Source organism: Fringilla coelebs, assembly GCF_963513975.1.
Source record: "Fringilla coelebs genome assembly, chromosome: 9".
NCBI lineage: Eukaryota > Metazoa > Chordata > Aves > Passeriformes > Fringillidae > Fringilla > Fringilla coelebs.
The window spans coordinates 9,095,645-9,122,480 of NC_140067.1; the positions used below are offsets into that span (position 1 = coordinate 9,095,645).

Below are 26,836 nucleotides of genomic sequence, written 5' to 3' on the forward strand. Positions count from 1 at the left end.
CCTTTGCTTCCCAGCTTGTGACTGCTGGTAGCAAGCATTTAGCTCTCAAGATGACAAAAGGAATTACAATGGGTGAGGGAAACATTTTTAAATCATGGGATCTGTGAAGAAGAGCAGTTAGATAGTTAAATCCCCTTGTGATTGCCCCTCTTCCTGCTGTTTAAACAGAAGAAATGAAGTTGCCAGCAAAATCTTAGAACTGCCCAAGCACTACAGCTACATACATCTATGCTCTGTACCTCCAGCTCGCTTCCTCCACGGCAGAAACATTCCTGCTTACTTCAGCAGTTCCCAAAACAGGTCCCTAGAATCCCACTGGTGTTGATAGGGGTGGGAGAACAGCCAGGAGCAGGGAAAGCTGAGCAAAGGCTGAGCAAGGAGCCCTCTGGCCCCGCTCCAGGGGTGCCCTGTGAAGCTCCACACTGGGTTGGTTCCCCAGGCACAGGAACAGCCTCTCTGCTCGCAGACCCCAAATACTGACGTCTGCCAGGTCCTTCGTGCGCTGACTGATCTGCTGGAGCTGCCCAACAATAAACACACTCGGGCTGCCAAGAACTACAATTTAATGCAAAAGTATTTTGCTGCCACAGGATACAGTGCATCTGACTGTTATTATTTGTAAGCTTATTTTATTGCTGTTCTATAGGAAACTGGAGAACTTGATGCAGAAAAAAATACAACTGAACTGCCAACTATAATAAACAGTAATAAAGTTGAAGCACCATTAACTGCTATTCAGGCTCTTTAGTGTACTTAAAGCATTCCTCAGAATTATCCAACTGATTCCATACAATCTCCATTTACATTCATGTATTATTCAACAACAGTCCATCCAAAAACTGATTGCCATTGTGCACATCTCATGGAAAAACTAACAGCCCGATTTTAAGAAGCTTAAAATCCTAGTTCACAGATATTTTTAACATGTTTTCGGTTACACTATTCCAGTAACTGCTGAAAAAAACCCAGAATATTCAATTCCAACATTAATACTAGATAATCGTTGTTTACATTAGCACAAAATCTTTCTTGAATCATGAAATTCCTGAGTATTCTAGTGTAATGTATATTACTATGTAAGAAATAAAAAAAAAATCCAGGGTATTTTAGTATCAAATATAAAATAAGAATTTAAGATCTTGCTCAACAAAAACCACTAGTACAGTGAGAAAACAGAGCTCCATTCTCTACATTTATCTCTTTGCTAAAGAGAGTTCCTAAAGCACACTTTACCACAGCAATGTCTGGAGCTGACTATGGAAACTTGGTATATTTAAACCACAGCATAACAGGGGAAGTGAACTGTCCCAAATTCAGAGCTTTTTAACTGCTTGCCTGCATTTTCCCAATTGAAGAGAGTTTTATAAATCCATTTTCTTTGCTGTCTTTGCCAATATAAGGAGCCAAAAGAGAAAGGGTTAAGGGGGATGGAGAGCAAGCACAGCTGAGACCCCTTGAAATAGGTCAGGTTTACACAAATGTACCCAGAGGATGGAATGGCTTGGAGTGAAAGCCTAGCCCAAGTTGGGAATAAAACATTATTCTCTTTGCACCCTCAGCATTGGATAACTTTTAATCTCTCATCTGCAAAAGAGAAACACCACTTGGGTCTGTTCAGCCATTCCTATGACTTATTTGTGTTGGCAATAAGGCAAAACTTAAACACAGAGACTAAAAACACAACAGCCAACTTCTCAAATTCATGTTCTATGTTGAAAAAAATACACAAGTACAATCACACTCTCTACTGGTGGAAGAGAGCCCTCTGCATATAGGAAAAAACTTTTAATGGGTGTAGGAATCCTAGAGGAAATGCAGAACAAGAGTGATGGAGTTCTGGTAGGCACTAAAACAAAAAAGGGTGGAGGGAGGAGGTAAGGAGCAGACTCCAGTGGGATGGCCTCTCCCTCCCCAGGTCACTATGACAGCATCTGAGCACCTCCTAAAGAACAGCTAAATATGAAGGAAGCAAAGCTGGCTTTAAGCAGGGCTTAGTGCCAAAGAAATTCAAACTAGTCAATTTAAGTGTTGGCAGAAGCGGTTCCACTGAAAAAAAAATTATTTCCTGGAAGGTTCATTTTAGCCAGACAGACAGTGCTAGGCTCAAAAGTGAGCTGCCAGGCCAAAGATAATGAGGAGATAATATTGTTAATCCCTTAAATTGCATTAACTATTATTTATTACCATTTGTGAATTCTTGAAACAATACTGCATGTTTTCTTGCTCAAAAATTAATTCAATCTACATAAGAAAACATGAGTAATAGGAGAAAGTGAAAGGGGAGAAGGTTGGCTATAGCTTACTTTTTAACTAGAAAAAATCAGTTTTTAACCAGTCCAGAGAGATTTCAAGCATTATTATTTGTTTATAAGCCAAAGTTTTGCTGTTTTCATTAAACACAAGGTGAGTCCTGCCCTGAACCTCCCTTTCTTTCACAATTTGCTATGGGTCTTGTTAACCTTTTGTTTTTCTCAGATCTCACTTCATCATTTCAGAGAGCAAATCCCCTCCAGGTCTTCCAGCTTAGGCAAAACACAATTTTAAAAGCACAGAGTTTCTGTAGGGCTCAAAGCTGTAGGGCTGAGCTCCAGCCCATCAGAGCTCTGGAGGTGCTGCCCTCCCTTCCCTGGGCAAACACCTACACAGCCAAACCTGAGTCCAGAAACCTGTGAGACCACAGGAGCACCTCGGTTTAATTCTAAAAACACATAGTAAAATGGATATCTTACATTGAAAGAGCTGAAACAATGCCTTTGGATCACTATGGATAGAGCTTTCACCCTGTTTCTGGAGTTAACTCCTCAGCCTGCAGTAAAAATATCGTTTGTTACGTGTACTGAAGTGTCCCCAGCGCGTTCCTGAAACTGAACCCCGCAGGACATCGGACGGCTCTGGTAACTGGACACTGCTTTTGGACCCACTGCAATGTGCCCCCAGGGCAGCACCCTTGCCCAGAGTTATTTCTGAGCACATTTGGCATTGTACCTGCGACTGCACGCAGCCCCCAGCTCTTCATCTGCCCCCCAACCAGCCTCCTCCTCCTCCTCATCCAGGCACAAGCCTCTAAAATGAGCACCACGAGTGCACCTTGCTTCATGTGCCTGCTCAGTCTGAAAAAGAAATCAATGACTCAGTTTCAGCATAAATCGATATTTGATTCTTTATTTTAGCAGTTTACTCAGGGGACATCTTCAACTCACTGAGCAAAACTGATTAATGCCCAGGAGGCATCTGTGTAATGAAAGCGAGGGCCACGGAAAAAAACAATGTAAATATAAATAACCAACCATCACTATCATGTGATTTCACAGGGATGTTGGTTATTATAAATGAATAATGATAAGGAAGTTTCTCAAAATCCATCTGAATTTACAGGCCTTGAGGAATTTCTCGTAGCTGAAACTGCTGGAGTATGTAAGTAAACAAGATAACGCTGATTGCATGAGCCTTCTCATTGACTTGGACAGAAATCAACTTGAAGAAATACGATACTTGGAAAAAGTACAGCTTAAATCACATTTTGGTTACTATTCATGAATGCATGTTATTTATATTAGTGATTTGTCACAGAATCACTAAAATTGGAAAAGACTTACAAGATCATCAAGCCCAAGCTTTGACCAAAAGTTTTAATTTTAGAATTTCTTAAACTACCTCAGGTTGCCAGATTAACTCCTGCACTAACTTCTTTCAAAATAGCATTTCAGAAGCCAAACATCAGACTTGTTCCAGATTTGACACTCCATTTAGTGACCTCAAATCCCTATGAATCAGGATCCAAATTCAGAGCAGTCATATCTCCTAAAGTTATTTCTGGTTACATATTTTCCTAAAATGTAATATCACCTAACCAAACTTCACCAGATTCTCCTCTGATATTACAGAAGTTTGGTTTCAGTTGATTTGCTTTACAAAGAGTTCTTTATGAGAAACAGACATTTTGGAAATGAAAATAAGTATTTAAAATTTTTATTCACAATGACAGAAAATTTACAAAATCCAAAATCTGCATGTCAATGAATGCAGCAGCTGCACAGCAATGTTAACTAGATGTGGAAGTTATCGTCTTAATTATAGTAATTCAAAGATGGAAGCAATTTTGTAAGCTTTAGCACTACCAACAACAGGGATAATTAGTTCTCTAAAATAGATAAGTAAGCATCTGGTTCAACTGATTTCTTTTTTTTTCCACATTCAAGAATAGTTTAAGAATTATTCATCCTAGAATAACTGGGGGGAAAAAAGTGTTATTATTCATGGTGTAGGTTTGGGGGTTGCACATTCCTACAATAAACACTTCTTGTGTTGTAAAGAAATACAATTACACAAAGTTAAGATACGAAGGATGGAAGCACAAGTCCAACAAGCAACTTCTTAAAGGTTGCAGGCAGAGTCTCCACCACAACAGACACAGAACTATCTTCTTCCCAACATCACCTAGGAAAACTGCTTTTTCTTTCCTGTCACTGAAGTCCCAGAAGCAGGGAAACATCCTGAATTTGGATTCCTTCCTGGTTATTTTGTCCAGACTAAACAACTAAGGAGACTTTGTCCATCTCTGGACAATCTGTACCTGCCATTCACTCCTTTATAATCCCTAACTCCCATGATCTTGAGACTGGATTACAGTATTCCTGTTTCCACCATCTTTCTGAAGAACTTCAAATAGGATTTAACTTTGGAACCCAAATAAAAACAATAATGAAAACCAACTGCCTGAGTGCAGGGTCCTCTTCCACAAAAAGTTTTCTACAATTTAATAACTACAAACACAGTAACAGATCCAAGTTGTTCAGCAAGCCAGGCTCTACTCAAATTTGCACTGCCCATTGTTGTGATGCCCACGAGACAGAATAAACTGGACAAAAAAAAGAAGAGCACAGAGGAAAAAGATGAAGTCAACTTGTGAAGTGTGGGTTGTACTTCTGTACAGAGTGTGCACGGGGGTAAAACACACAAGGGACATCATTTTCCACAATGCCAGCACACCTCTCAGCCTGCTGCCAAACACATCAACCGAGGTGAACACAGAGACAAGCAATGCAAGACTTACAAAGCAAGGAGTAAAATGGCTGCAGATGGTCCTTTGTTTTAAGGAAAATTAACATCTTTGTACTTAGGAATTAACTTATTGCATGAAAGGCCATTTTCCTTTCATCTAAACCAAGCTCTATGTTAGACAAGCCCTCCTACTTCATTTAGAGCTCCAATTGAAGAAGCTGCATCACCGCAAGCTAAGAAATTACAAAAGAAAAGGCTGGAATTGCCAGTGAACACCAAATTTATGTCTAATTTGCCTAATGCTTGAGGCTGGTGCACACCTGCTTACACCACTCTGCATAGTCCAGACCTTTTGCATTATTAACAACATAGGAACAACTCTGCAAGGCCAAACAAAATGAGATGTCACAACAAATTACAGTGACTGGTACAGCCGTTCTCAACTACACAAATCCACTTTATTCTGAACACACTCCAAGCCTATCCTTGTTTTAGCACAAAAGAACAAAAGTAAGAAAAAAATCTCTGATTATGGAAGAGAGACTCCAGAATAAATATAGACATTATTTAATGGGTAAAAACCTAAAACAAACCTTCTCAAGCACTCCTATCTCCTAGTCCAGTTGTGTTATGCATTATGCTGCCATGAAGTTACATCACAAAGTGTGAAAGGCTGATTGAATGAAAGCTAAGCATAACTGCATATTTTCACTTCCCATTTCCTCCAAATCTATTATTAAATGCTTCACATAGCATAGCTGCTTTTTAAATAAGTCTCTACTTGGCAATTCTCACGGAAGCTGGTTTATCACATTTCTTTTCTTCCAAAAAATACAAGCAAACAAATTCCAGAATGAAATGACAGTGATTTTATATTGTTTCAAACCCTCTAACCGTGGAGTGTACAATTACATACAGGTGTGCAATATAACAAACCTACTCTAGACACTCTCCCCAAAGAAGCACCCAGGAAACAAAGCAAATGAGCTGAAAATTGAAAGAAAGTTTTTCAGTTTAATGTAAATGTTACATGAAATAATAAGAAAACTCATTTGGCTGCTTTGTAGCACACAACATGAACACAGTTCTCTTCATTTTGTTTCTTAGTTTAAGAATCAAAAAATGTTACAAATTAGCTCATTACCAGCTACCTGCGGTTCCAAACCTCAGCATGAGGATTAATTACTGATCCAATTTTAAATCTATTCTAACAATACACTATTCTAGAATTAATCTCCAGACTGTCCAGGGAGTTGCCTCTACTGCACAGAACACAGATTTTCACACGGCTGACCACCAGAGTAATAACCAGAGTGGCAACATTCTGAACAAGACCCGGATGTTTGCAATCAAATTATCTGCACATTTTAAAAATACAAGTTCTTAAGGTGCTTTCCTGAGCTCCACTGGAAAGGTTTTGCTCTGTTGGTAAGACTCACCTTCTCCAGCTATGGAGACCAACTGAAGAGTGTCAGGGTTTGTGCTTGCTTGGCAGAATGTTACACTTGTGATGCGCTTTCCTCCCACTTGGAACTATGTCTCTGCTGTGGCTTTCAGACAAGTGCTGGGCTGTGCTTCCACCCCTGGTCCTCTGATATTTTGCACATGAGCCTCACTTACTGCCATCCTCAGCTCTGCAACACCAACTTCCTTAAGCATCACTCAGCATATTTAATTTGCAATCAGCTTTCAGCATACCAGAGCACAGAAAATCCTGAACAGAACATGGCACCACATCGGGACAAACGTGCCAGAAGAGCAGACAACAAAGAGAGTGTGTTGTGAGACAATCTGCAACCAATCCCACATCATTTTTAGGTAGCTTTTTGTAAAACCACCATCCCTCAATTTTTCAGTTCTACATACCTTTTGACAGAAAGGCTTCGTAGATATTTTGGATTTAACACAGAAGCTATAGGGACCAAAATATCTGACCTTTTAAAAAATACCAAAAAAACCAAGGTAAGCTGCAATATATATAACCATACTTTGCACCACTGATACCTCAACACTCTCATCCCTCATATCTTTCTGATCCTAACTATTGCCTGCTATGAGATTTGTGCTCTTTTATCTTATTGGGATTCTCTTTTGCCTTTCTTAATTTTGCAGAATTTGAATATATAAAAAAATGTTCATTGAATAGGTAAACAATTCTCAAATTCATCCCCAGTTGTAAAGAGTAGTAGGTAATGACATAGATGCAGAAAATCAGTCTCCACCTGCTTATCTTACAATGATCATTTAAATTTATACTTTTGCTTCTAAACTTAGAAGGCGAGATTGTGCTTTCTATTTTCATCACCATGACCCTCTCTTTCCTAAAGCAATAATATTTCCCAACTCTTAGCAACTTCTTACAAAATGAAACCAAAAGAAAAATATCAGCATCAATTTAAAAAAATTTGGAGAAAAGAACAGGATACTTCTAAAAGACAGTCCAATGAAGAAAGGTTCATTTCCTCAAGAGGGGAAAACCACTTTTCTGTGCAAGTATTAAAGTCCATATATACATGTACACACAAACATTCAGCCTCTAAAGCCCTTCAAACAGAAGCACTGAAAACAGTTTTTGTTGCTCATGTTTGCACATACACAAAGATGGGAGAAAAATCCTCAAGAACATCTCTAAAAAATAACAGCAAAGCATGAGTGTACTAAGGTAGACTGATAATAGTCCAATGGATATATTAGGAAAATATCTGGGCTAAACAAACCTGTAATCTCAGTGGGCAGGCTACAAAACTTTTGCCATTTGTCCAGGACTAAGCTTAGACAGGAAAATGCCATGCTCTGCCTGCCTGGACTCCACCAGGGCTGAGCAGAGCAGTTCCCCACCAGAGCAAGACAAAGGTGAGATGTGTTTGCCAAGGTGGTGCTTCAATTCCAAACAGATACAGAGGGAGAATATGGATGTTCCCTTCAGCTTTGGAGGAGGAAATGCTGCTTGGGACCTTTCTAATCAATGCACTCACAGAATGGCAGAGAGGGAGAAGAGGCTACTGAGATAAAAACTGGCTCTAAACATCAAAGAAGGGGGCAGACAGGGGCTGAAGTTCTGTGGACATTGAAAATGCTCAGTGTAGCCACTAAAACTGGTGTAAATTCATGTAGAGAGATTCATTGCAGTGTTGAAATAAAGCATTCTGTTTATGTGGTCCTTACTCACTTACACAGACAGGTCTGTCAATAAACCACTGCCCTGGATAAAAACAACACACTTAAAAAGACATGAAAAAATTATCTACAAAAACACATTAGATAGCTATACTGCAGTGTCTATCAGATCAAATAAGCTGACTACTAAAATAATAAGAAAATACACCTGTAGAAGGCATTTCATGTTAATGGAGCAACAAAACCACCAAGGGCAGGAGAAGAGGGGGAGGCCCTGAGTGCAGATCCTGCCCTGGCACACAGAGCAGCCCTCAGATCTGCAGCAAGGGGAAGTTTCTGGAACAATCAAGCCTGATTACATGTTAAACCTCATTCTTTTGTGTAAAGCCTACTTGCTGAGCCAAATGTTCATTATCCAGCAGCCATCAATTTTTCATACAAGGATGGCTGTTCCCGTTTAATAACGATACAAATGTGTACTACAAATAGATACACACACACAGGGTTTTGAAATTTTAGACTGAAGCTGGAACAACCATTCACAAAACTGAGCAGAAGAAAAACACAAACATTAGAAGTCACAAGCTGACAGCTAAAGCTTGCACCAGCAGTACATCCAAAGGGTGAAGCAGCTCACCACTGCCAAGAAAGGGCACTTGTTTTAAGAGCTTTTCTACTTAAGAAGGCTGAAAAGTAAAATCAAAATCAATTCCAGTAAGATGGTAGAGAGCAGTACATATAAATATATGAATCCATCAAAAATAAATGGATGGTAGCAGTGATGACAAAAAGAAATCATAAAAGAATGAAAAAACTAAAACGTAGTAAAATCAGAGCCATCATTTACACAGCTGTTCAAAAAGCAGATATTTAATAAATGTACCTCATGTAAAATTGGATCAGAATGCAAGCAAAGAAACTGCTAAAAGCTTTTTGAATGCTTTATATACTTATTCATAACTAAAGGAACTAAGAACATCTGAGCATTGTTTTTACAAATGGTGTCTAACAAACTCCAGCAGAAACTCACAAGCATAGGAAAACACAGCCCACATTTTCTCTGAGACAAATTGGGGAAAGATAGGCCTGTTAAATAACATTAGCCTATTTCAGTAAAAGTAAAAGATTGTTGTAAAATTCATTTCTGGGAGCCACGTATAGTGAAATTCCAGTAGTCTTGCTGCCCCAGTTCTGTTCTGGTCTGAAACCAGCTTGGCCAGCAGGAAAACAAATGAGACCCATGAAAATTGCAGGACATACACAAATGAAGACACAGAGGAAGACAAATGCAAACACTGAGAGAAAGTCAGGTATTCAAATTCCATAGCAATCATGCCTAATTTAAATTAGGTCTGCTAATTGTAGCATCCTAATTTACCATGCAATCAAGACTGGGAAAAAAAAATTACAGGACAGGAAAACACACAATGTACTGGAAATCAGTAATTTCAAATGCCACCGCAGGATCCAAGCTTGCTTCCTCAGAGAACAAAGATCCAGGGCAAGCCTGTTCCCATGGGTGCCTACAGAAGATGTCCCTGCTCTGGCACATGCTCACTGCCAGTGACACCAGAAGGAACTGCTCCAACATCAAACACCACCGGGCAAGTGACGTTCACGTCTTCTGTTCATTCTGAAGGAGTTTCAATGATGGGCTCAGTGCTACGTAAACACAGCAGGCAGCAATGAATATGGGGAGATATCCTACTGATATATAGCATAACATTTGCTTAGATTTTCAGTACGTTGCTAAGCTTTGTCCTCATATAAAACATGACAGTTGAGGCTTTTTTCTGGAAAGATAGTGATTGATTAAGCTAACAATCTCAAAACACGTCCAATTTGCTGCACAGCATTGCCTAAAATGATAGACTAAAAAGACTGGTATCAGGTGGCCTGGACTTCATATCTGGCACAAGGATTCTCCTGCACGGGACTTGTAAGCATCCTCCTTCTGAAACCCAGTTCTCCAGACCTTGCCGCCTTCAGCTGACATAGAATCAAAAAAAACCAAATAACACCAAAACAGACTTTAAATTTTTAAGAGGCCTGGAATAACCTATGATATTTCACTACAGAAGTATGTTTGATTTTATCAGCAGATTACTCTAAAGAATGCATAGGTATTAATCTGTAGTCCTCAAAATAATAGAAAAAAAATATAATTGGGCTATGAGTGGAGAAAAACTATTCAGGGATTATCTGATAATTAGCTTCAAATGTAGAATCAAATCACTTCAAAGGTGTTTTCCTTAATGGTTTGAAAAGATATATACTTGCTGAATATAGTAACTAAAATGGTGGGCAATATGAAGGGTTGAGCACCCAGCTGAAAACTAAGTAATTTCTCTCCAGGTAGGTGTCTGGTGACAGAAGATGACATGTCATACAATGTATCTCTCAGTTCCTAAAGTAAGGTCTCCTTTTTATAAAAAAAATTTCGCTCTAAGGTGTACAGTTCCTTGTAAAGTCAACATCCAGCTGCCAGTAAAATAACAGGAATCCCAGGTGCACCAGAGGACATCTCTTAGTTTGCTCCTGACCACAACTTCACACCTGTCCAAAGAAGAGGGGTTTGCAAAGAGTCACATCCTGGCATGGGCAGGGGCTCCTCACATCCAGATACTTCTCCAAGTCCATCCCAGAGCTTTAGGCTGGTGGGCACTCAGATTTAAAATGCACTTGTCAGAGACAAAAAACAGTCAAAATAAGCAGATGCACAGACTCTGTAAGGATTCCAACACCCAAATGTGTCGACTTCAATTAAACACAAGAGCTGCGCGTTTCCAGGCCGATCACGTGCCAGTGATTTACTCTTACTTTCCACAGTAGAACTGACCTGATCTGAGCGTCTTCTGTAAAGTTCAGGATCTTCCTTTTCCTCATACCTCTCCTCAAACCAGTCTCTTACCCCACTATTTCATTTAGCTCACTTAAAACACCAGTACAAAATTATTTTATACTCAGCAGTCTCGTTTATGTGAAGGATCCAAACAATTCTTGAAATTGTCTGCAATTTGTGTGTTGCTTCATTTCCTCTCCACAAAGGTTTTGACTTGAAAAACTGGTTTGTCCTGGGCAATAGCCAAATGTTCATACAAGAGAGTTTCGATCTGAACAAAAAGCTTTCAAGGCTCAAAACTTCAGTGTTAACCCTCTAAGACCCTTTCCCTGAGTTTTAGTCAAGAGGGAATCTGCCAACAGTTTCCTAAATCAACATAAAATATGATTTACACAGAAACTCACATAAACTAGAAAATACAAACAGTCCATGTGGATTGCCTGAATCATTACAAATGTTTGGGGGTTTTAGGAGGACCTCCCTTCCATTCACTGGACCAGCCTCTTTCCTTGTATTTAAGTAGTGCAAATATCCTGTAATGGAGAGTGTATTGGAAGCTCCCCAAAACTCATCCATTAGTGAGCAAAATATCCGTTACATTTCCATGCAATCCAACAGACCATTGTCATAAAGAGATTTTCAGAAGATACGGTGGAGATCTTTTCTCCCCCAAGCAGTGCTTTTGTCCTAAGGCCATATTGAAATACCTAGCAGAAGTAATTTGAATGAAATTTCCTCTCCAATTATGAGTGTCAGATGGTCATTTAATATGCTGAGCTAGGCAAAAAAAATTGAGCTAAGTATTAACAAAAGCATCAGATTTCCAGGTCTTTCCTATCCTTCCCAACATAAGGGAAATATTTCTTATGTTATTCATTTAAGCAAGGAAATGTGTGGTGAGACAGCTGTCACTTTAAAGTTAATTATAGGATAGACTCACATTTTTAATGCTAGCTTTATGTTACCACAAAAATGTAAGTATTCTGCTAGCATCAAACTAATTGTTTTTCTTCAAAGTGACAATGTATATATGGAGGAGGTGGCATCCTTCTGACACACAGCTTTTAATGTCAATCTAGATGAATCAGCATAAAAAAGACACTGAATGCATTTGGGGGATATGTATGGACTCACTGTCTAAGGTGGTCTTGTTATGGCAACTGAAAAGTTACCAGAAAAACACCAATTTCTCAGAAAGCACCATTTATGTGTTCTTGGCCACCTGATTATTGCCATCCACCCATTTACATCCCAGTGAAAGGTGGTTTCTCTTACTGTTTGTGACTATTTCAATAATGAATAGCATTTTTCTTAGTTACCAAGGAACTGTTTGTATGAAATACAATGATTTCCACAGAATCATTGATCTTTGAGGTGATTTGCTACTTAAAGATTGCTTTACACTTTACAAGCGGGTAATTCTTGTGATTTTAACCAATTTCTGTATCGCTAAAGCCCTTTCATTAAAAGGAAAGAGGCAAGATAATTAATGCATCAATGGCAATTGTGGATACAAATCCAAGATGTCCTTCCTCACAGAAATCCACCTTTTTTTGTCTCCCAGCATTATCTTTCAAGTCACTTCAACATACAAATCTCCTATCTTAACTTTGCAAAGAGAAAGTCGCTAAACAAAAGTGAAATCACTTAAACCCACAGTCACAGCCTGTTCCACCCAGACAGGATTAAAATTAAAAAAACATTAGAAATCAGCATTCTAAGTCAGTTTTACAGGACAAACAAATACTTGCATAATTCTACGATGCTGTTAATATCAAATTGCAAGAGTATATTCAAGATACACTCAAAGTCTAAAGAAACAAAAGGACTTAAATGCAGAGACATTTAATTTAAATATGTCAGAATTATGCTTTATCTTTCCATAATCCAATTTCAATGGGCCATGCCTCAGTAGAGCTGATACCAGAATACCAGCCCCATATGCCCTTTGAACCCTTTGAGGAGCTCTCATATTTCTCCTATAGTTTAAACTCATAAATATTTATACAGAACCAGTTTGACAGGTAAATGTGATTTATGTTTATGTCACCCCTCCCATGAGAAACTTATGTATTTACAGTTTGCTCTTGACTTTCTCTACCCTTCTGGGAATAGGCTGGAGAAGAAACAAGGCAGCCACTTTGACCAGAGCAGCAGATGGTTCCCTTTTCCAGAGCCATTAGCTGCGGCGAGATCCCACCAGCTGCACGGGAGAGCTCATTTCCACAAAATGCGCCGAGCAGAAAGAGGAGTCCTTCCCATTTGCCTCCTAATGCAGGAGAAGCCATATGGGAGTCAAGCCCTCTAGGATTTTTAGTACATATCAGAAGCCATTATAGAGAAATGTGCCATAGCTCAGTAGTCAGAATACCACAAGTAACCCTTTCTTGCAATGTGAAACCAAATTAAAACTGAGAGAAAACCGAGGCGGAGAAGCCCTGAATCAAGAGCACACAAGCTATCACTAATTCAACGGGACTGTACAGAAGTTTTACAAACGGAGTAGGGGAAAATTGGATCAAATATTTGCCACAGGAAAAAATTCTCTACTGCTAACCATGACCAAGATTGCAAAGTTACAGGAGAAATTTAAATTGAAATCATCATTTTTAAAGGAAGTGCATGAAGCGAACACTGTGCTTTGAAAGGGGGCCAATTAAAACTGAAAATTATTTATTTATTTATTTACTAATAGAGTATTCCATTCCTAGTGCCTAGATGCCACAATCCTGAGAACATTAGCACACAAAAACACCCAGGTCATGGCATTGCAACGCACTCCATGTGCAGTGACCACTCTCACAGCCCAGAAACCCTCAGGAGCAGTCATTGCATACATGGACATGGGATTTCAGGATGGATACCCTGGCAAGAATCACATTATTACAGTGATTTATCACAATACTCCTCAGACCAGCCCAACCTGCCCACCCATCTCCCCCAAGACGGCAGGCAAAGCGCTGGCAGACTGCCAGCCCGGCTCGGCAGAAGGTGATATTCCCAGCAAACTGTCACACATGCTCAAATATTTCATTTCTGAGGCTGGCTGAAGGCTGCAGTTTCCATCCTGTGCAAAATAGGATTTCCACCACATGACTTCATACAGCAGCTCTCTGCTCTGAATACTCATGGTGCTGTTTGATCATTTTGAAATACCTAATACTCGTTTATGTGATTAAATCAATAAAAAGTCATCTCTTTTCCATTAAGATGCTCAGCGGATTTACAGATCAATTCCTTTCTTTTTGTACTTCGACTACTAACAATAAATGGAATTGTAAATTTTGAGTAGGAGTTTTCTGACAAAATATCACACCTGAAACCTTGTTAGTATCTCTCAAATTGTTTCTGACCTTGATGCGTAATTTTAAATTCAAAATGGCACACTAACAAGATATTGAAAAACAAGGATGGTTTATTTTGGTTGTTAGAGACACTGTGGGTGTTTACTTTCTTTGGAAGACTATTATTGCTGAATTTTTCACAAAATACTACCTGTAAGACACCGTCTGGAATGGAAGAGCTTCAGGAAACCAAAGCTGTGCAAGCAGCAGTAGTAAAAGGATCCAGAATCTGCAGGTCTAACACAGGTTATCCTCTTATGCACAGGTGTCCTCCCTCCTCACGTGCCCTAAAGCAGCTCCTGCGCTCCTGGCTCTGCCCAGCTCCCCTGGCTCGTTACACCAGGCTGCTCCCATCTCACAGGTTGGTGGCCAAGAGCACCTGAAAGCCAAGTCCAACCTACCTTAGCCCTTGGAAATGGAGGCACAGGAGAATAATTTGCCTCCCTTTCCTCTCGCCAGCCAAATTAAAGAAATCTGTAAGAAAATATGAAGCTTTATCTTTGTCTCTTCTGTCACTCCATCAAACCACTGCTACAACTGCCCAGTGGGTGTGAAAGTTACTGCTTGGAGCAGAGACATCAACACACAACCTGAATCTCAAGGAACTCTTTTACTTTAAAAAACAGGCCAAAGACAACAATTTTGAAAATAATAACATTGCTAATGCAATTCCTGGCAACTAAGATCCCTATTTATTTACAAAATCTTTCTTCATTGCCACTAAGATTTCTAAAAGTCAGTGGCAGCACAGAACACAACCTTAATAAAATTTAAATCACAAATATGGAATAATAACAATAATTAGAGTCCCCTGAAATATTAGTTGGTAAGAAGCTAATCCTCTAAAAATGATTAATATAATTTCTGATAACTGATGAACAAAATTCACCCAAAACCTAAGCCAAAGCTCATATTCTGAGTCTTACACAGATTATTAACTGTATCAACAAACCAGCTGCTGAGAAATTCTGGTACCAGCTGCAACTGTTTACTGATAAATCTGAATATACTGCTTTAGTCAGGATTAGCTACCTACCAGTCTTCCCAGTAAGTTTTCAGGCTACAAATGCTAAGCTCCACAGAGCACCTGATGAGCAATAATTATGTTGATATTTCCCAGTCTTGAAGGGACAACCCTGTACAGCATCAGATCCGATACCATTCATTAGTTCACACACTTCAATGGGATTTTATCAAAATCCAGGAGCAGGGTAAATGCAAACATTCATCCTATTAACTGCTACATTAACATATTCACATCTCTAATAAAAAGAAAGATGCTAAATGTATTAAGCATTATTTAAAATTTAAGGTTATGCATATCTCTGTAAAGACCGTAAGTGCTGTAAGTCAAAATATTTGCAAGTCTTTCATGCTGCTGCCTATTTCAACATAATACTGTTTTGCTACTTCAAATAATAAAGCAGCTTCCTTCCAGTAAGCATCTATCCATCATTTTGCAGAAACAAACCCCACATCATATTCACATAGTATGAGAAGGAACAATGCCTTTAAATAAATACCTTTAAAAAGAACGAACGGTGGATCTGCACAGTATGATTTTTACAATGAATACAATTACAAATCATTCAGAAATTAAGAAATCATATCTAACGCACTAGGAATATGATTCAATCTGTTAAAACAGGAAAAAAAAAGCAAGATTTAACAGTATTAAAACAAGCAGCTTAGAAAAACATCATAAGAATAACTCGCAAAATCCTTAGATTACCTTTTGGATCGTCTCAACATGCTGGTAGCAGGCAGAGAGAAATTGGACAGCACTGTCCAAAAGGAGTCAGACATGATCTTTAAAAGCTTTCATTGCTGGGAAAATACAGCACAATCAAGCCACTAGCAATAAATAAGGAACTAAATAATACCAGTGACAGAGCCAATGCAAATTCCCTGTAGACCTTGCAAGCTGTTCCATTAATGTGAGACAGGCAGGCAAGCGTACATATTGCTGCTGTTTCCACTGCCTCTGTTTTCTCCCTGCTCCATCCCTGCCTCCCTCCCTCCACCTTAGGAGGCAGTGCAAAACGAGATATTTATTCTCTTCCTAATACACTTTAAACCTGGAGTTTGCTGAATACACGGCATACATGCTTTCTGTACATCTCTCTGTGTTCATCTAATTACAAACAAAATATTTTCAGTGTTTTCAAAACCGTAACTGGGCACTGTTTGCAATCCTGAATAACACAGGGGGGTTTAAGCTGTGTGTGCACAGAAAGCACCACTGTCTGCCTAGTTTGTGTTTTTATTCTGACATGGTGGCTCTTCTTTTCCTAACTACATGAGGCACATTTGGGGCATCTTGCTTATTATTCTTAATTAATCCTCCACCTTTAAACAAATCCCATCTTTCATCTTCAGTAACCCAAGTGGATTTTTAATTTAAAAAAAAAAAAAAAAGCTTCTAATGCCTCCCAAGATCAGTTTAAAAACAGAAATCCATTCTAACCCTGAAGTCAGCCACACCAGATCCACGTCAGTCACAGTAAACACAAACTCCTACATAGCACCTGGTGCCCAAAAACAACTCAACCAGCTGAATTTTGACAACAAAACACAAGCAAGACTCGTATGAGGCACATCAGAGGTTTCCCACACACCCCCTTTGCACATTAGCCACAAGCTCACTATTCCCCTTCATGCCTGTAGAACCTTCTTGCCATGTTTTTTCTTTTTCTGGGGTCTAAACAAAACCTCACTGGAGCTGCCTTTTTTTTTTTTTAATTTCAGTATGCAATCTATTTCCTTTTTATTGTGGCTTCTTTAAGCCCTTCTGCCAGTAAGAAAGCTAATGACGTTCTCATATTTCAGCCTTCTTGAGTGGCTTTTTATCACAGTCATGAGAAAGATGACAATCAACAGCTGGCACAGCCTTCCAAGCACAATACAGCCCTAAAAAAATGCACAAAAATGTCTGGGAGAAAGAAATCCCACTAGATTCACTTCAGCTTTCCACAGAATCTCATGGAAGAATTAGATGGTCTTCATAATTTTCCATTAAATAATCACATATTTTTTAATACATACATTAATCAGGAATCACAGTGTCTGATTGAGCAAAGTATTCCCTTCCACCTAGAATTCAAAACGGGATTTTTAGACTCTCTGCATAACACGACCATCTTTTATAGTGCTTTTAAACATTTTTACAAAGTTAATCTACATCACATAGTGGTTTGATTTCACAAAGTTAATTTAAAATACAACAGAACCAAACCCTGACGCTGTCTACTACTGATGAGAAAGAATAAACACATTCATTTTTGTGTCCACATAATATCATATACCTACCAAGTAGAAACTGAACACTAGCCTTTTGGAATTATATTCAGGATATTATGTGACCTTCCAATTCCAATAAACCCTGGTTTCGAAAAGATATGAAAATTTTACTCTGTCAGCTAAAACATGAATTGAAATTCATGAGCAATAATGGTGGAATAAAAGTGTTCAGTTAACTAACAAAATAAACCTATCACAGCAGAAATAAATTCCTGGCTGCTTATAGTTAGCAAATAAGATCACAATCAGCTAACACCCCTAAATCTGTATTAGTCACACTTTTTACAAAAATGATTGAAAACTCAATAGTTGAAGACATATCATTCATTATCACTGTACTCAGCAGCAGCACTTTCACATCTCTTGCAGGAAGGACACAAAAAGGAGAAGCCATTTTAGGAGAACATTTCTCCATGGGCATCAGTGACTGACAGCCCTACAGCAATGTTAGTCCAGCTAAACCCTGTCCATCCTCTGCTGCTCCTGGGGAACACAGAGCACCCCAAGCAGGGAAGGGGATGGGGTGTTTGCTATCATCAGAAACCCATCCATTCACCCATCTTGCTATTTAAAACAATTCTGCAGAGCTTTTACCCAAGAACTGCAAAAAGCACTTTGAGAATTACATAACACTGGTTCAAAACCAGCAGAAATTTCTTTTAACACTTTATGTTCCTGCTTTTCAAAATGCCTGTTCCCCATGGAACAGGCATTTTGAAACTCTAATCCTGCAAATCAGCACCGGCAAAGCGTTCATTTTGGGACCCAGAGATTCCCAAGAAATTCAGAGTATCCAAAAAAATTAGGAAGACACCACACTTGGAGATGAAGTGTTTTCACTAGAAAAACAGAAGAACACAAACTGTCAAAAAGCTTTTAAAATAAGTAATGTCTTAAAATATGTCAACATTTGCAGAATTGTCTTTAGTAGAGACAAATATAGGAAGCATAAGGATTTTCTCACACCTACAATGACAAATGAAATCCTTTGAAGGAACTGCCTGTCTCTGCACAATCAGCAAAACATTTTGGAAAATCTGGACCAGAAACTTCTCACTAATTCAAAAAATATACCATATCTGTATATGAGAGAACATGTCAACAACACTCACACAAATAGGTTACAAGATGAGTTTTCTATTTTATTTAACTCATAATAACATTAACATATCTTTGTGAATTTCAGGCCCTGAATCATTCCAAGACTGGAGAAACCTCTTCCTTTACAACATTCTCTCACTCGCCTTTCAGGATATTTAGTCTCCATCAATCTTCCTAATGCACCTTCCCTTCTTTATGCCCAGCTTGTCCTCTGAAAAGACCACCTGCAGAACATTTCAGCAGCTCCTGTGATGATGGAGTATTTCTCTGTCAACCAAATGTACAGCTTCCAGAGCCCTCCTAATGACACTGCATCCACTGGACAGTTATAAATAGTCAGTGTCAACGACTTTCCCTATTTCTCATCTTTGCCATTACCAACGCAGGACATTAATTAAGCCTGACATTAAATGAGAATGCAATTAGGCAAACAGTCCACATGAAACCCATTGCTTTCTGGACTTTTTTATAGCAGCTACATTTATCATTAAACAAATTTCCTTGGTGTAAGATCATCTGCTTTTAAATAAAATCTGTCCTTTTAGAAGTAAGCCGAACTCCCTGGAAAGTCTGAAGCAGTACCAAGCAGATCAACGAGGTAATTTTGAAAAAGAATATCCCAAAGAGCAAAACTCTGTGACTGACAACACTTTAAGTTGACTAGGTATCAGGAAAAGTTTTCACAAAATACTGATTATATTTTTAAACACTTCAACCAGGATGAACCGTGTAGTTTTCAAATGAAGATGAATTTCAGAAGTTACACTGTGGTAAAGGAAAACTTATAATGTAACCAGTTGAAATGCCATTGGGAAAAACATACCTCTTGCTAATTACACCATCACTTCCATGCTTCACACAAAAAAATGATACTTGGGGACATAACTTTTTTTAACAGCCATTAGACTGAAATACACAAATTATTCACTAGAAATACCCAGAAATTAAAACCATTTTGCTAGTAAAGCCAAATTCTTTGGAGAAGTCACAGCATAAGTAGATGTATTCTATCTCTATAAAGAGCATATTGACTGATTTTAAACTTTAAATTGTATGCCCAACGAGCACAGAAAATTGTTCCATTGTAAGCAAGCAGAAGTTAACACAGGTGAAGATGCCCACTCTGTGTCACCGTGCACTGAAACGCGTGTGAGGTGTAAAAACCCCAACAGAAAACTGGTCCTGCAATAGGGGGAAAGGAGAAAAGTTCTTCATTTATGCTTTAAAAAACAAAAAGGAAGGTTCCTTTAAAAAAAAAATGACATGGGAGATGTGTGTTGAGCTATTTGAGGCATCATTATTATTTGAACAGTGACCTAAGCAAGTGAAGAACAGGCTGTCTTTGAGCCGCCTGCAATCGCAAGACTCCTAAGCAACAGTCTGACAGAAAACATTAGGGTGGATGTATCTTCAAGGTCCACTTTTCTATCATTTGCTCAATTATAAAACCACAGATTTCTCCTTTTTGGGGCAGAAATCACCAAGCCAACCCCCAAGATCTAAAGAGCCATAGTCACAGTCTTTTACTACAGTGGCTCCCATGGATTTCAACTGCTACCTCTGTATAAAAGGGCTCCCAAAGATGTATCTGTACGAGATTCAACAAACAGCTGGTGGCCAAGGGTTTTGGGGGTGAAGAACAACTAAACTTCCCTCTGGTGTGTACTCCCTATGCAGGGAACAGCCTAGTGACTGCACTAGTTAATGATTCAAAGGATCAGAAACATTCACTGAAGCAGCTATCAGGCCCTGCACCTGCATGGAAGCTGCCAACTCCTCATGTAATTTTAATTGAGCACAGTTACTGAACTAACGGGGGTTGCCATCCTAGAGGACAGCCTGAAATGCTATCTAATGCACTACAATATCACTGCACAGTTAAGCACAAGCAACTGCTCTGATTTCAGTCTAAAACAACTCGCACAAAATTGTACTCACTCAGATATAGAGGATGCCAACTACAGCTCCATCATCACAATCTTTTAAGTGAAGACGCTACTAAATAAGTGATAAGTGAGCAGTGCTAAAATACCAAGTTAATTGTGCCCCAAATCCTATGAATATTTAATAAGAAATATTCTTTCTCTGCATTTTTATTTATAAAACTATCACTTATTAGTATGTTTATGTTCCATGCAACGCAATCCTTCCCAAGTAACACTGGTAAGATGTTCAGCTACTCCAGTATAACAGAAGCTTAACATAATTTCAAACTCACAGACTTGACAATTGGGTTCAGATGCCATGGAAAGATCAATTATCCTCTTTAAATAAGTTACTGGATCTTGCATTCTTTCCCTAGCCCAGCCTTCTTCATGTGTGATTCAAATGTCAGTTGTCCAATTTAATCAAATGCAACCTCCATATGCGATTCAAATGCCATAAAAATTGAGAAATGTTATTTGAAAAACAACAATACTGAATATCAGATCTGAAAATGTCACTTCCTGTTCACACAGAAGTCTTCTAACGCTTTATCCAAAATGTACTTAAGGACATTCAGAAGCATTTGCAAAAAACACAGCATCACAGAGCGCTGCTGTAGCCCAAACATCTTCCTCCAAAGGTTCTTCCTCCTCTTCACCAGCCAAAATTTAACCAAAGGAAAAAACATAGGTTGAGCCTCCTCCTGCCACCATAGCATTTCCTCATCTTTGTCATGCATTATTTATCCTAAAGCATTTAAAACTTCCTTTTTAACCTGTAACACAGTCTTAATGAATTCACTGTGCAACTGGATTTGCAAACAGGAAGACAACTTAATCTTTTCTCCTGCCACTCCAGCCTGCAGCAGCCTCTCCATGATGAAGTACAGCACTTCAGCTCTTTGCAGTTTTTCCACCTCTGACTCCCTGTACTTGAGTAACACCACCAGGCTATTGCTAATTCCTGTAACATGGGATTTGTACATATTCCAAAGTGCTGTAACACACAGTCCTTGACAGACAGGGTCCATAGCCATTCCAATAAAACTATGTCAACAAAACAGATTTGAAAAAGCAGGTGTTATCCCCCTCCCATTTAACAGGGAAGCTACAGTGAAGAGCCTAAAGGAGAAATTAGGGTAAGAGCAGCAGCAAAGGTGGCTGGCAGACTTTGTGTCTTCATAAGAATGAGGACTGATGAAGAAAGGATGGCTAAAACTAAACCAAGACAACAGGCAAGTAATTAAGGCAAAATGAACAAAGCAAACAACAAAGAGAGGGAACTGAGCTGTATTTCAGAGAGTGAATTAGAGGGCTTTGAGTTACTCAGCTCTCAATTACCAGCTCACAAAAGCAAAAAGGATTCCCCTCATCTGTGCAGGACCACAGGCCCCCAGCACATCCCAGGGCAGCAGCCCGTGCCAAGGATCACCGTGGTGCCCCAGGCTCAGGGCACACGTGGTGAGCAGCGAGCAGGGAGTGCTGTCACCTGTTTCACAGTGTATTACCCTCAAGACCAAATCAAGCCTGAACTCCACAACAAGCCCTGGCATCTGATTTGTTTCTCAGTATAATTCAGGTTGTTTGCTCCAACCCAAATCTCCGGTGCAGGACGTTCCACTCTCCAGCTCGTTTCCTCCTTTCCTGGTTAACACACTTAGGCTCAGCTGAAATGTTAAGGATATTGCAAAGCCCTTGCATTTGCCATGGCTTTTCTGAGACAAAAAGCTTATTTTGTAGGATGTTGGCTAAGAAGAGTTATTCTGGGAGCAAGGGGAATGCTAATGCAATGAACAGACGAAGAGGATGAATTTTACATTTTCGAGCATAAATTCTTAATGAAGTTAGAGCATGGGATAAGAATAGACTTTACAAAATAAGCATGGTACAAAAGAGACATGAGAAATCAAAACCATGCTTGGGAAACATCAGGGGTGCTAGTAGACACACACACACACACACACACACACACACACACACACAAAGGAGAAAAAGTTTATCTAGTTTTAAAGGCAGAATTACATCCTTATTTGGACATGCATTTTTAAGATAAATTGGCCCCTAGTTTAGCCATTCCTCTGGAATACTATGAATCTTCACAGCAAAAGCTTAGCTTTTAGTCCTAAAGACTGGAAAAACTGTGATAAGATATCATCAACTGTCAGACAAACAAACTACTCTAGGTTGTGACCCTCAGAAAAATATATAATATACAAACAGATCCAACATAAGAACAAGCCTGGACCACAGAGTTCTAAATAACTACAACTCTAAATAACTATACAACTCTATCAACTGTTCTACTGTAATTCTGAGAAACCCACAAAGGTGGTTCATTACAAAACCAAGGCTTCCTAAAACACACATATTATTTAGAAAGTCTTGAAAGAAGATATTTATTTTATATATGACTTTTAACATGTGTGTCTACCTATATATAAGTGGAGACATAAGTGCTAGAACACAGAAGCAGATTTAATAAATTAAGATAAATTGAGTCAAACTGAATTCTCAGCTTTGAAATAAAGTACAGAATGGACAGATATGGAACTCGTAATGATTTCTGCAGTCTCCAGAGAAACATTCATGTTGAAATACTAAAACCAAAATTTATCCATTTGCAATGCTGTATCTTACTACACTCTACTGTAACATTAAAAACGGCACAAATAAATCTAAATAATACAGCTAGAAACAAAAATATACAACAAAATTGCTTGGTAATAAAATAAATTACTTTCATAACCCACCTCACCAATGACCTTCTAAGCCATCTCAGATATAAAGAACACGAGAAAGTGTTAATAAATGGGAATATCTATCTTGTATTCACTTTTTTTCTTTTCTTCCAAATTTTGATCAGGAGATGCAGCATTATACAGATTTTGCCGATTAGGGGAAAAAAAATTAAAATTTAAGCACAAATGTATACAATTCAAAAACATATTTTCTAACAAAACCATTTTCTGCGCTACCTATTAAAAAGCAAATCCTATTTCCAGCTGACCATGGCGGTAGCCCAGTACCCCACTCGGGCTCCCAAGCCAACCCACCGGCGGGCAGAGCTCAGGTGAGCTCAGGTGAGGTGAGCGAACCATCGCCACCTGCGCGCCCCAGAGCTCCCTCCCCGCGGGGCACTCACAAGAGCACGATGTAGAGCAGCGACCGCGGCGTCCTGCGGCCCAGCCTGCAGCTGCCCTGGCCGGGGGCGCGGACGGGGAGGCCGCAGAGGCGGCAGCTCCCGGCTGCGGGATCCATGCGGGCGCCGGCCGAGCTGCGCGCTCAGCCGTGGGGCGCAGGCCGGGACACGTCCCCACGGCCAGAGACAAACGCAGCTCTAATCCACTCATCGGGCTCAAAGCCATCGCAAGTTCTCTGCGAGGGCATTGCCGACACTCGTAACTTTAAAGGAACGCTTCTGGTCAATATTTGTGCGTCGATTTGCTCGGAAAATTGGGCGTTTCGTGGTTCTGGAATCTTCCAGTCTCTCGGAAGAAGAACGGGCAAGCAGTTGTATTAAATGAAGTGTGGAGGAAAGCTAGTAGGGACCTTTTGTCTTTCAGTGGAAAATTTTGCCCTAAAAATTTGCTGAGAATTATCACTTGACCTGTTCTGCTATTTTAAATTTCTCCTCTGCTCACAAACACAAGTGAGACTCTCAGGAACAAAACAAAATTTGAATAAAGAGTACAAAAAATAATATTCACCTTCTCAGGCGAGCCATAACCCAAACATACATTATCACTTCTACTTGTGCAGCATGTCTTTGATGAGAATCAAAAGAATTACTTCCAAAAGCAGCTTTTTAAGTGCTTATATAATAAATGCCCATCTCAGCCCAGAGATGTGACAATGCAATTCTAAGTGCAGCAAGTCTTTCCCAGACGGCTGGATCAATAACACCCCTGCTCTAAAGACCTAAAGGTCTGAAGAAAGGAAAGGACAGGGAGAACAGGAAGGAAACAAAAGCACACAGAGCTCTTTCACCACAGCAAAGATTACGGTTTGAAGATTTTATTTTAGAACATTAATAATTCATAATGACAGTGTAATGTAAACTAGGTTAGAAGATTATGCTCTCAAGTACCACACAAGGGATTGAATGACAGAATAATAACAAGTAGCCAAAGTAGCAAAATTTCAGGAGATAAATGAGGGGAAGAGAGAACTTAGAGCACTAAAAGAAGCATATTTGAGATGAATGAACAAAAACAGGAATAGAGAGATACTGAAAAAAAGGGGAGCACAGATGCAGCCTGTAGAAAAGAGAGCACGAGTGGGTCCATTTACAGCAGAAGCAGCTCTGCAGGCTCTCTGGCATGGCAGTTATGAATATTCAAACAAGAGCATAAATTTGAGACAAAAGTTCACCATAGCTCAGGATAGCAAAACATAGCTGAAATGGGTTGCCATTCCAAAAACTGGTGGAAAGTTACCCTGAGATCCTCTTTCCTTCTTTACATCCTAAACCTTCCTTAAGCTTTCAGGTTAATATTGATCCGCTAAATGGTTTATCTAACTAAATAAATTCTGTAACACATGTCTTCAAAAAGCAGTTTTTTCAAAGAAACACATTGGAAAGGAACCTGCTGCTCATGGGCAGGAGCAGTCCTGGGCTGACACACACAGCTGTGTAAAATAACCTCTGCTTCCCCCCAGCTCCAGGCCATGGAGGTGACACCAACTACTCGCTGTTAGTACATCTCTACTATCAGTGCTTCAGCACAGGACATTAACAGGCCTCTTTGCACACTCACTGATTTTCCAAATTAAAACTAAAAATAGCCCCTGGTTGCCTCATAGTCCAATTAAAAACAAATCTTGGAAAACGCATGGCACTGTCTATCAACAATAATAAACACATGACTGTCTGGTTAAGAATTTTATTTCTTTCTCAGAACTATTCCCTTGCCAGGAATCTTTCAGTGCTCTGGTTGTTTCAAGATCAAAAAGTCTTTGAAGGAGAGACTACTTGGAAGGAGCACACCGCTGTCGTTTGAGGAACTCTCTGTTATTTGAGGATAAGGACAGAAAAAGAAAGGCTTCAGTATTTACTACAGTCTCTTAAGAACCTTCTGAGCTCTTCATTCCTCCCTAGAAGTTGCTGACTTATCCCAACCATCCCAAACTCTGAACAGTGCAGGGGTAGTAAATGAGCCAGCTCATACACAGGAGCACCAGCAGATCACAGCCTTCAAACATGATTATATAGAAAAACCAGTTATGAACCACAACCTTATAGAGTTTATAGGTGAAATGGCCAACAAACAGTAAAGCTCTCCAATTTCTAAAGTCACAAGTACAAGCTCCCCTCTGGGAGCCTCCAATTTCCCAGGTCAAACCACCAGGTTATGATTTACAATTGGTCCCATGGAGGGCAGCCAAATGGTGAGCCTGGAAGGAGACAAGAATTCACACCTCGGGCTCCAAAGCCCAGGGTTTAACTCTTCTGCTACTGCAGCTCCAGGCAGGATGCAGAGATTTTTGCACTTACATGATGCCTTCACGTGAAAAAATTATACCATGCAGGCCACCATGCCTCAATATTGCCAACCATATTAAACAAGCAGTTTCCCATCAGCCCAAGACACACAAGAAGTTATCTGAGCCTGTCACGTTGCAAGTATCAACAGTGTGTCCCTCCCATGTAGTTTCGTTGATGGGGAAAATGATTCCCAAGAATAATAACCAGTACAAAGGAAAAGGAGTAAGGAGAAAAATTTCCATTAAAAAAGAAATTAATTCTGGGAAACTCATTCATTCAATGTGAGATGTAGATTAGAATTCAGTTGCCAAAAGCTTACCTACTCAAAATTCATCATTTCACATTATGCATAATGATATATCCACAAAGTTGTTCTGTTTCTCATTATTCTTGAATTGCTGATCTACACTGTTTCCAAAAGTGACATTATGCCATCTTGCAGTCAACTCTGACCAATTATTTAGCACATTTAAGAAAGCAGAACCTGTACCAAATCAAGCACTAAACCAGGAAGATAACACTTACTGCAAAACCAGAACACTTTCCAAATGTCATTCAAACTGAATACAGGCCTCTTCATTAATCCTCCAGCATTTGTCAAATAGGAAATTCTAACTAAAAAAAAATAAATTTTAAAACCTGTATGATATCAAGTGACTTCACACTAAGCAAAATTTAGGCAAAGATAGGAAACCATCAACAACTATTGGCTTAAGCCTTG

At 39.3% G+C, this 26,836-nt stretch overlaps 1 protein-coding gene across 4 annotated transcripts in view; it reads right to left on the minus strand.

The window, feature by feature from the left end:
- The window catches only part of MAST2 (microtubule associated serine/threonine kinase 2), a gene marked incomplete at its 5' end in the record, with an annotated part of 183,327 nt that overhangs the window by 66,091 nt on the left and 90,400 nt on the right, over positions 1 to 26,836 (minus strand). The window lies entirely within an intron of this gene.